The sequence below is a fragment of the Pelodiscus sinensis genome, chromosome 2 (genome assembly GCF_052426305.1).
Source record: "Pelodiscus sinensis isolate ZL-2025 chromosome 2, ASM5242630v1, whole genome shotgun sequence".
NCBI lineage: Eukaryota > Metazoa > Chordata > Testudines > Trionychidae > Pelodiscus > Pelodiscus sinensis.
The window spans coordinates 119,703,817-119,715,683 of NC_143053.1; positions in this window are offsets into that span (position 1 = coordinate 119,703,817).

Sequence of the window (11,867 nt, forward strand, 5' to 3'; positions counted from 1 at the left end):
CACTTCTCTGGAAATCTTGTTGTATAATATTTCTAAGTTGCACTTCTCAAATCAACTACCATAAACATACAAGTAAGGATTTCATATTTGAAAGGCTAGTACTGTGTGCTGGAGTTCAGATTTCATAGGTATAGGTTGAGCTTCCATCATATTACATGTTACCATTTAAAGATAATAGGTCAAATTCACTCCTGTATTAGTTCTTCAGATCATCGTCATCTGGGAAGATTTTTGCCCTTATAGGTCTAGCTCTTGAATGTTTTGGAATATGAACTAGATGACTTAAATGTGCAGGGAGGCCTCTGAAACACTTTTTAAAATGCTTTTTAAAAAGTTGGAAGGTTTGTCCTTGAGAATTCCATGTGCCTGAACATAAACAAACATCTTTTATGATAAATTTTCAGACTTCAGACTTCAGCTAACTTTAGGAAATGGAATATGTTGCTCTAATGATTTCTAAGAGAAAGCATTTTTCATATAAACTTGCAAAAGATAGCACTTTTTTTTGGTTAAGCTCTGCTTCCTTATGCCTAGGTTTCCTTTAGAGTGAATTAATTATGTTTCTTTAGCTTCTCAGTCAAATGTTTGATTATGATTGTTACTGCTGAGTTCTTGGGTTTCTTATGCAATTTCTTACCTCAAACCACATCTTTTCTCTCTCTCTCTCTCTCTCTCTCTCTCTTTCTCTCTCTCTGTGTGTGTGTGTGTGTGTGTGTGTGTGTGTGTTAATAGATTTTCTTTTTCTCTTATACTTTGTAGTCACCGTTCCAGCAGAACGGACACGATAGTCATATATCAGACCTATGCCCAGAGAGAGCATGAATATCTATTGTAGGACTCCACTAAGGATTTTTAAATTTAGAATGGGTCTCAGCTATTAGACAGTAATATAGCTCCTCCTTTGTGCCCACTACTGGGTGGAAACTAGGCGATTTAAGCTAATCCTGGTCTCAAAATATGCATGTCACAAAGTACAACAATTTTCAAGCATGCAGTTTATCAGGCTTATATTTCAATGTTGTTTGTAGCTGCTAGTATTATTAACTAGAAATAAAATCGGACCTTTTAAAGTCCTGTAGAAGTTCTCCTTGTAGGCATATTTGATTTTAAAGTTTTAGCAAATAAATTCTGAACATTTGTTAAGGGGTTGTAGTACAGTATTTTAATCCTAATACCATCACTCTCAGCTGTTTGTTCCCCTGCTTTTATAATTTTTAATTCTTTCTATTTCCCACACTGTAATATGCAGTGACTTTCTTCTCCTCATTCAATGTCTATATTTCAAATATTTCAGAATATTCAAAAAGTTCCTCTTTTTCTTTCCATGATAATGCTGGTTTCATAGCACAACCTGCCATCCTTACTCCTAGTTAAATTCTCAGAGGCAGCGGCATCTGCTGCCGACTGTGTCCACATGTTATTGAAAATGGAACTGCCTTCAGATATGAAGGTTAGCTGTGAAACCCCATCAAATAAGCAGCTTCTGTCTTTTTAAAATCCCACGAAAGTGCAAAGATGGTCATAGAGACTGCAAATGTAGACCTCCATAAAATAAGCCTGCACCCAATTCTAACCATCATGGCACATGATTGCCATGCCAGAATTAATTCTGGAAAGGCAGATGAACTCTGAGGAGTCAATAGAAATGAGTATAATCAAATCTTCAAACCTGGGTTGTGATCTATCTGGCAAATGGTGCTCCCTTGCCTATTGCAAGCTTCCCAGTTTCCTATTTTCCTGGTTAGTGCTTATCAAACTAATTCAATCTATCCTTGCAACATAACTAATCTGTATTTTTCCATCCAGCTTTACAAGAAATCTCAGCATTGAATGTGGCATCCATTGTGAACAGATGAGCAAACTCTGCCATGGGGGTGTAAACAGCCACAGCCCTTTGAACTCTTTCCATTAGCTCCAGTGGTTTTGAATTAATCCTGTACAGCACACGTATTCTGACCATTCTTTCTGAGTGCTGTCCCATTTAAATGGAGTTTCTTGCCAACTTCCAGTATCCCAAGCTGACTTGCTGTAATACATACATGTGCACTTCAGAAAGACTGAGCCTTCCACATTTCCACCTGTCTCCCAATCTTAAGTAATGTGTTCACAAATATGAATACAGGAGAACAACTCCAGCTACTCTTTTGAGGACATTTCAAGTTCAGGTAAAAAAAAAAAAATCTAATAAAATTAAGTGTTTTCATTTTGCTTCATTCAATTATCATTTCAAATAAAAATCTAAATCCAAGCCAAAACCAAATTTGAATTCTACATCCTGTTGCTATTTTACACCTTTATCCTATGAACACTCACATTCTTCTTTAACTTTATATATGTAAGATTGAATCAAATTAAGCGCATGAAGTTCAACCCAGCCATAAATGTTCACAGGACGAGGGCTCTATTGATTTCAGCAAAAACTGTGGTGGTGTAAATTTAAGAGGAATTGAACACTAAAATCTATAATGAACACACTCATGCCAGTTCTATTACCTGCTGCATGAAAAACATGTTTGAATTTGCAAATGCTTTTCTGAATGTGAAATTGCTAAATTTAGTTTGAATCTGAATTTATTTGAAATTAGACTTCATTCTATGTATTACATACAAGCAATTTTTCATACAAGCAATTCATGTGACTAGCCTGAAAGTCATGGAAAGAGATTCATAAGAAAACTGAAAGAAAAGCTCTTCTTGCTTCCTCCTCTTCACTGAGATTTGTTCAAATACCTCATCCTGATATCAACTTATCCTTGCAAAAACCAGCCCATGTAACTTGTGCTGCTGATTCAACCAATATTGTAAATAGAACTGATTGACTAATTTGCAGTGAATTATCAGATGAGTTCAACCTTATTTTCTTCTCATTGAATATGCATGTAGTTTGTTCCAATGTATCATTTGTTTGAAAGTTGACAATGATTTAATACATTTTTAATTCTATGTATACTGACCGTTAACTTTGAGTATTTGATATATGTTTTTCAGGTTGTGTAGTTAGATGTAATTAGACAGATAATCCAGGCATACAGATTTTGTTCCCTGACAATGTCAGCATACAAGCCTGGAGAATGCATTTAACTTTTTTTTGGGGGGGGGGGGGGGGGCGGAGGGCCAGGGAGAAGGGAGTAAATACTTACATATGCATTCTTGAAAGTCTCTTTCTGCAATATGCTTATCTGAAAATCATAGTTGTATGAAACACAACTAAGCAAAGTCATTTAGAGAAAATGTTTTATAATATTTTCTCAGCTCTGATTCTGAATGTATGTGATAAGGGTTTCAGAAGGGTAAAAGATGTTAGTCTACAACTGAAAAAAAACTTACAAAACAGCAAATAGTACTGCAGCACCTTAGAGACTTACAAAAAATATAGATGGTATCATGAGCTTTCGTGGGCACAACCCACTTCTTCACCTGAATGGAGTTAAGGGGCCCAGGGTCCAAATAAACAGCTGAGAAAGGAAGAGAGGGGATAGGGAGGAAAAGAGAAAGGGGTCAGGGAAAGAGAACGGAGACAAATATTGTCTATTAGCGTGTCCCTGCTAAATGAGGCTAATAGAGTGGGCTCTAAGTATTACAAGTACCCAGTGCTTGGCTTTTTATGTCATCAAGATGTGGAATGTAGCAGCTCATGGATCTAAAAATGTCTATATTTTCAAAAAAACAACAAATGGTCTGGTAGCACTTTATAGACTAACAAAACACGTAGATGGTATCAGGAGCTTTCGTGGGCACAGCTCACTTCTTCAGATGACCGGAGTCCGGTCATCTGAAGAAGTGGGCTGTGCCCACGAAAGCTCCTGATACCATCTACGTGTTTTGTTAGTCTATAAAGTGCTACCAGACCATTTGTTATTTTTCTGTAACAGACTAACTCGGCTACCCCCTGAAGCTCGTATATTTTCAAAGCAATTTCAAAAGGCAGCTTGAAAGGGAAGCTGCAGAACTTGGTTTCATTTACAAGTTTGACACCTTGTATAGAGGTTTAAACAAAGACTAGATCTGGACGAGAAGCTACATTCCACATGGGAAGTTCTATGTACACTTATTTAAAACCCAGTAGAATATAATAGAGAAGGAGGTCCTTCCTATTATTTTTTTTTTAAATGGAGGTATAATTAAATAGAATCCTCTGGCAGGGATATAATTTTCTGTTGATTCTATAGGAGGATATAGAAAGCCTATAGAAAGGTTTCCATTCTCTGTTCAACTCTGTAAGCTATTTCCATGTGGGGTGAGGGAAGGAGAGAGAGGGAAATGGAGAATGGGAGGTATGAAGAAGAATAAAGCAGGCTCTGTGATCTGAAACCAGAACATCCATCTGCAGTGTAACAAATCGGGTAACCTGTCTTGTGGTGAGAGAAACGCAAAGGAAAATAAAAAAGGGGGTTACCTCTATGGTGGATTCTGTTAGCTTTTTACTTGCTACAGTGTGAAATAGTGCTGGAATGGTGGTGGCCTCACCTCACTGGCTGACCTCCCCCTGACTCTGAGCATGAAGAAACAGAAAGATTTTGTGTTCTAGCAGAGCTGGGCCTTCCTGTGACCTGCGGGAAACCCTCCAGCCTCTTTCCCACAACGCTGCACTAAAGCCTCGCTACAGTTCTTGGTTTATTTTTTCAGGTGAGCAAACTCTGTATCAAATACTGGTTTCTCAGTTGCTTTTAATTAAGCTTCTGGAATCCACTCTTTCATCTCGGGTGAAATCTGCGTCACTTCGCTCCAGCTATTTTTGGTTCTAAAGCCATGGGTTTGCTTTCATGCAGCTAATTGAAGGCACACAGGAAAGGAGAAAAGGGCTAATCCCAATGATTTGAGATATTTTACGGTTAGGATAAAAACCACACATTTTTTAGCTGCAAAGAATCAGTTTCTAAATTTTAACTTCACAACCGCTTCCCTGAGGGGAAGAGGGTAAAAGGGAAAAGCCATCTGTAATGACACAATCTTCTTAGGGATCTGGTAATCCACGCAGGAAAGATAAAGCAGGTGATGTAGACCTGATATGACAATAGATTCATTTTTCATAACTTCTATGTGGGCTTCTCGTCCCTATCACATCTCGAGTAGGCTAAAGTGGAGGATGGGTGCACTCAGCAAATTGTCAAGCACATTTTCAAAGCACCTCATCCATGTGACTCCAATTAACATTAATGGGCATCTCACAATTTTGAGTATGAAAATGAAAGGATGAGACTGTCAAAGGGATGCCACTCCAAGATACTTCTGAATTTCCAATTTTAATACGCACACTGCATTTGGGCACTTCCTATGCAGATTATTGTGCTATGTTTCTTTGCAGTGCAAGAGAGGTGGTAGCATTTTGGTGGGTATGTATGTGTAACATTTTACACACATTGTTCAAGCAGAAGAACATAAGAACAGCCATACTGGGTCAGAGCAACAGTCCATCTAGCCCAATATCCTATCTGCCAACAGTGGCCAATACTAGAGGCCCCAGAGGGAGGAATCCTAACAGGAAATCAAGTGACCCCTCCCCTGTCATCCATTTCCAGACAAACAGAGGCTAGAGATGCCCTTTCTACCTATCCTGGCTAATACCCATTGAGGGACCTAACCTCCATGAAACTATTTAGCTTTAAAAAGCAAAAATAAAAACAAAAACCACACCACACCCTGTTAAAATCCTAGCCTTCACCACATCCTCTGGCTTCCCCCAGCCCTTAGTTTAAAAAACTGCTCTACAACATTTTTAATGACAGAAAGATTCCTAAATAATATATTTCAAGTAGCAAGTCGCACCCAGGTAGTGCATGGTACCAGAATTTTCGGTGGCATTAGCAAGACTCTACAGCTGCGGGCACAGCCAGAGTCCAGTTCAAGCTAGAAAAGTCCCTCAATGGTCAAATCAAATCAGTTATAAATGTGGGCAATTTTCCTTGCTACTCCCCTCAAGGTTCATAAACTCGAATTTTGGAGAAAAGAACCAAGTTCATACTAACTGCATCTTGTTTAACTTGTCCATTGGAACAGCTACCTTTCTTCCCTCCTTGGGGATCCTTCTGTTTTCCCTGACTTGAATAGAGCCACAGTGCAGTAACAGAGAGGAGAATTTGGCCTGGTATTGTTAGTTCTTAGAGCTTGGAACATGAGCAAAATGTAGGTGCTACCGATTTTTTAAAAAAGTGACAGTCCATGCCCCCAGAAGTTTACACTAAAGACCAAAATGGATGAAAGGTGTGAAACGGGAATGCAACATGCAAGTAGAGTGGTCAGGTGAGTTTTGGCACATATATAAGTAGTTCCACAAAGGTAGAGGAAGTTGCATAAACTATCCTTAGCAGTCTTCCTACTTAACACTAGCGGGCTAATTTCTAGTAAGCTTCACAGCAGAAATTACTCTGGAGAAGGGATTTGAACAAGAGAAGACATTGGGCTTGCTTTGAATGGTAACTAGTGTATATTTTACCCATAGAGCCCTTACTCAAGCTAATACAGCAGCAAAAGAAACCATTACAAATAAATAGTCTGCCACCCTAAATCCTGAGTGGGAAAGATTTGCCACCAATGTATAAAATGCTCCAAGAGACATACAAGAAGTTGATATTCTGCATTACAAAAAAAGCAAGGCAAGGCCGTTCCAGACACAGTGGCTGGATAGGCTGCCCCTCCCCCACCATGCACAAGCTCAAGGCAGAATCCCACCCACACAATTAATCCTTTTTTCCTACCACCCAAAATATAATTTTGAATCTGTGTCTCTGTTTCTTTACCCATCCTAGTTTCTTGACCTTTGATCTGTCTACTCCCAAGTGTCTGGTGATATTTTTGTTCTTTTCCTCAGCGCTCCCTCCTAACCCAAATGATTCTGTCTCCTCCCTTCTGGCTCATCTTCTCTACTTACCCTTTTGTCGTGTGAACATGCCCACTCATGCCATGATGAATGGCAAGAGGCCACAGCCATGGTCTGCTATTCCCTTGGGCGGGTGGCTGCTTTCTCACAGGCTGCTCCCTGTGACATCTGCTTCAGGAGTTGATGTCAGAGATGGGTTGGAGGACTGGCAAGAGGAGAGACGGGTGAGCTAATGTCAGAGAAGTTGCCAGTTGCTAATCCTGTCCCCTGGTAACAGTGAGGTTGAGGACTTGGCAGCTCAGTCCAACTTCTGTCACTACACCCACACTCTATTCCCCTCACCCTTACTCCCACCACAAGGCCTAAATAAAAACATTTGGATGCCTGGCAGACTGAGCAATGTTTGTCTCCATTTGCACCACCACAGATTTTCAAAGATGAAAAATGTATGCCGCTGCAGCTCTGTACGGCATCTCTTTCTAGCCTGTGTTTAATTTTTCTCTCGCTCGGTTTTAATTCTGGGTTTCCAGGCTAACATTTGTGTCTTTTGAAAAAGTCGCAATGTGCGTTTTAGGGATTTTTCTGAAAACAGTAATTGATTTTTCCCACCCTTAACTCCTGGTTAACTAAATAGGTCTGCAGAAAACTCAAACGACCTGTTTCTTATTTACACTAAGACCCCTTTACACATAAGCTGGATGTACATTTTATTTAGTACCGCTTTAAAGCTCTATTACAATACTGCAGACAATTAAGGGAACCTTAGTGTAAAAAAAGGATCAGGGCCAAAAAGCTGAGGAATTTACTCAAGGTTTACTCAGTCCTTACTTATGCCCAGCCTTCCATTGATTTCAGTGGGAACTTACTGCAATAAGCACCAGGGAAACACCAATGGCTAGTTTTTGGAACTCTTGCTCACATTCCCCCTTCCCTCCCCAGGAGAAAATGTGGGCCCCTCACTACCATAAATTACACAGTCAAGTTTCCTGTATCTGAGGGGAATCACAGAGGGGAGTCACCTGGAGTACAATTAATGCATCTCACTCTAGGGAAAACCACTTTTGGGGTCATGGTATCTCCTGAGTAGTTATTCACATGACTAGCCCTGAAGAGACTGAGTCCCAATCTAACCCTGAATAAAAGCTGACAAAGGCCTTCAGGATTTGACTCAAAGAGTAGTATTTCCACACTTGGGATGGTTAGAATGTCCCCATGAAGTTCAGTCCTCTATAGATAGAAAAGGCAAAGCTTCATTTAGAACTTTGCTTGAGTCAGAGTCACTAAAGCCACAGTGGTGGCGGCAGTGTTCTAGGATTCATCAACTCTGCTGGGTTTTTTTGCATGTTAACCCTGTTCTTTGGAGCCTTCAAGCCTTCAGAGGTTCAATAAATATTCCTTTTCAGTTCCTCACTTGTACCACAGCTTGTCAAACCCCAAAACAGATTACTCAGTGCTGATATCAAACTCCCCTGGAAAGCAGCAGGCTCAATACTTTAGTTTGTTCCTGACAGGCCTTTGGCAGTGGGAGGGTTTTTTCCCAGCTAGGTGGAAAAAACAGCCTTTCACATTTTAGAACGGTTCCCTGACACATATGGTCATGTGCTCACCATCTCATGTACACATTAGATAGCTGCCTATCATTTTTATATACTTTTTCTGGAGTCAGGGCCAAATTAAGGCAATTCAGAGGCCAAGCCATACCCCTTATTTGGAGGGATGAAGGCAGGCTGCCCCCTTCCTCTTCCATGAAGGAAGGGGCAGTGGTATAAGGTGTCCTCTCCTCAGAGGCTAGGTCTAGACTGCAACATTTTTGCAGAAAAGATACACAAAATGTGCTCTGCATTTTGCGTAGCTTTTTCTGCCTTTTTTTTCCTAGAAGAGGCTTTTCTGCCATTTGGCTCGGTCAAGATGGAGCCAAATGGTGGAAAAGCCTCCTCTTTCTGCAGAACCCTTATACCTCATGAAATGAAGTCTACCGGGCTCCCTGAAAGAGCACATTTGCTCTTCTGCCAAAAAAAAAAAAAAAGCGGAAGAGCAAATGCGTTCCTTGGATGCAGTGGGGTTTTTGTGGGATAGCGTAGTCTAGACATAGCCAGACATGTCAGGCAGTCTCCTTTCCCTTGGTGACTAGCAAGGTCAGTAATAGGAGTGTCCTTTCTCCTACCAGAGAAGCACCATTAAAGACAGGGCCCCATCCTTTGTACTTAACTAGGACCCAAGGATTACTTGCTTGGGTAAGTAAATGTGCTTGTCCTCTTGTACTTTTCTCCTCAGGCCACACAAAGCCTTTGGCTGGGGTAACATCACTGGAGCTCCCAAGACCAGAAGGCTTTGGAGTCAACATTCTGCTAAGATGTTTGGGGCAGTGCACACTCTCAGGCAGTCTGCACACTGGGGCAAACATCATTGCACTGAACGCAAGCAAGCCCCATTTTCAGTGTTTCCATCACCATCACTAGGACTCAATGAAAACGCATATGCTGCATAGTCATATGACTTGGAAAGTTAAGGTCTATAGCCCCTTAATGCAATCTTAGCTAAGAGCTGCACAAAAGTAAGGAGCACAAGGAGTTTCAGTCTGTTTCTTCTCCCTTCGCTCAGTCTGGCTCACTTTGCATATCCCTTAGTATAAAAAAAATAATCAAATAAATCCTCTGTTGCTCTTCTGTGTAACTTGCCACGTAAGGTGCTTGGAAACACCTTATCTGTAGGTGCTTGCTACATCCTATAACTGATATACATTTCTTGAAATACCAGAGAAATGGTAGAGCCCTCCCTGCTTCAAGAGTCGTGACTTCTCCAGAAGTTTCATGAGGAATCCTGAGGGGAAAAAGTTTGGTTTTCAGCCAACACCAGCCTGGAGGATGCTGGGATGTGGGGAAGAGTTAGAAAGTTTCTCTAATGTCCAACCTAAACTTTCCTTGCTGCAATTTAAGCCCACTGCTTCTTGTCCTATCCTCAGAGGCCAAGGAGAACAATTTTTCCTCCCTCCCTCCTTGTAACACCCTTTTAGATACTTGAAAACTGCTATCATGTCCACCCCCTCAGTCTTCTCTTTTCTAAACTAAACAAGCTCAGTTTTTTCAGTCTTCCCTCATACATCAGGTTTTTGAGATCTCTAATCATTTTTGTTCCTCTTCTCTGGCCATCTCCAAATCTTTCTTGAAATGTGGTGCTCATAACTAGGCACAATACGCCAACTGAAGCCTCATCAGTGCAGAGTAGGGTAGAAGAATTGCTTCTTAAGTCTTGCTCATAACACTGTTAATGCGTCACTTCATCCAATGAAAATTGCTCCACTGACTTCAAATGTAGTTACAAACTGTAAGTTAGAGGAGAGCCAGGACCTCAGGTTTTACTCAGATATTATTCAGGCTCTGCTAGGCAAACTTCAAAGGGCAAACCTTTCCCTACATCCCACAAGAGCACTGCTCCATAGAATGACCTCAGTGAGCAAAGGCTGGACATGCTAAAGAAGGCCTCTGGACTTGACCCTTGAGCAGCAAGGAATAGTTTCATCTGCTAGGAAATTTTTCTCCAGATGTCATTAGCTCTTTCATAGGGCTTTGCACAGGTGCACAAGAGGGAAACAAAGTACGAGGAACCAAGCCCTCACGTAAAGGGCTGAAAGAAAGTACGGTCTATCCTCCTCCTAGCCTCCATATAGATAAGCAGCAGCTACCAGTCAGAGGGCAGCACACACTACATACTTTTAAGGCATGCAGCAGGAGCATGCTTCTGCCCCACCCCCCAAGTAGCTGGTGTTTGGAATTCATGCTTCTCCCCTGGCCCTTCAAACACCCATACACAAGCCAGATCCTCTCTTTTATCTATAAGTCACCTGACCCACATACCTAGGAAAGTGAAAGTCTAGTTAGCTCCTACAAACTGGGTTCATCATTTGGAAGAGGAGTATATGTGGCCAGTGAATACTGACCTGTTTGAAAGGAGTAAAAAAAGGCCAAGGAAACCGATAGGCCTTCACTGCAGTTCTTAAGGCCAGAGCATATATGCATCATGTACAAAATATCATCCCGTTGCTTATTATTCCCAGGGCAGTCCCACTGATTCCCTGTCAGCTTAGGCTCGGAATAGATAATAATGGCAATGTTCTTTCTCCTAACGTGTTTTAAAGCAGCATCGGGCAACCTGCAGCTCATTGGAGCTTTGTGCGGCCCACAGGACGTTTCGTTTTCCATTGCCCACACGCAGTTTCCATCCACATAATTTTTTTCCTACCAGTATTGCTAAAGCGACACACATATAAAGCAAAGTGATAGAAATGTAGCCGTGTTAGTCTGGGGTAGTTGAAGCAAAATGCAGGACAATGTAGCACTTTAAAGACTAACAAGATGGTTTATTAGATGATGAGCTTTCGTGGGCCAGACCCACTTCCTCAGATCAAATAGTGGAAGAAAGTAGTCACAACCATATATACCAAAGGATACAATTTAAAAAAATGAACAAATATGAAAAGGACAAATCACATTGCAGAACAGAAGGAGGATGCGGGGGGGTGGGAAGGGGGAGGAAGGAAGGTAAGTGTCTGTGAATTGCTGATATTAAAGGTAGGGAGAGTGGGATGTTTGTGAGTTAATGGTATTACAGGTGATAATTGGGGAAACTGTCTTGATAATGGGTGAGAAAGTTCAAAGACTTGTTAAGTCCCTGGTGGTAAGTGTCGAATTTTAACATGAATGACAGTTCAGAGGATTCCCTTTCAAGTGCAGATGTAAAAGGTCTTTGTAGCAGAATGCAGGTGGCTAAGTCATTTAGAGAGTGTCCTTTCTGGTTAAAGTGGCAAGAAACTGTTTTCTCTTTGTGATCTTGTCTAATATCTGTTTTGTGGGCATTAATCCTTTGGCGAAGTGTCTGAGATGTTTGTCCAATGTACATAGCAGACGGACACTTTCGGCACATGATAGCGTAGATTATATTTCTGGATGCGCAGGAATATGTGTTCTTGATCTTATAACTCACTTGGTTAGGTCCAATAATGGTATCAGCAGAATGAATATGTGGACAAAGCTGGCAACGGGGTTTGTTGCAA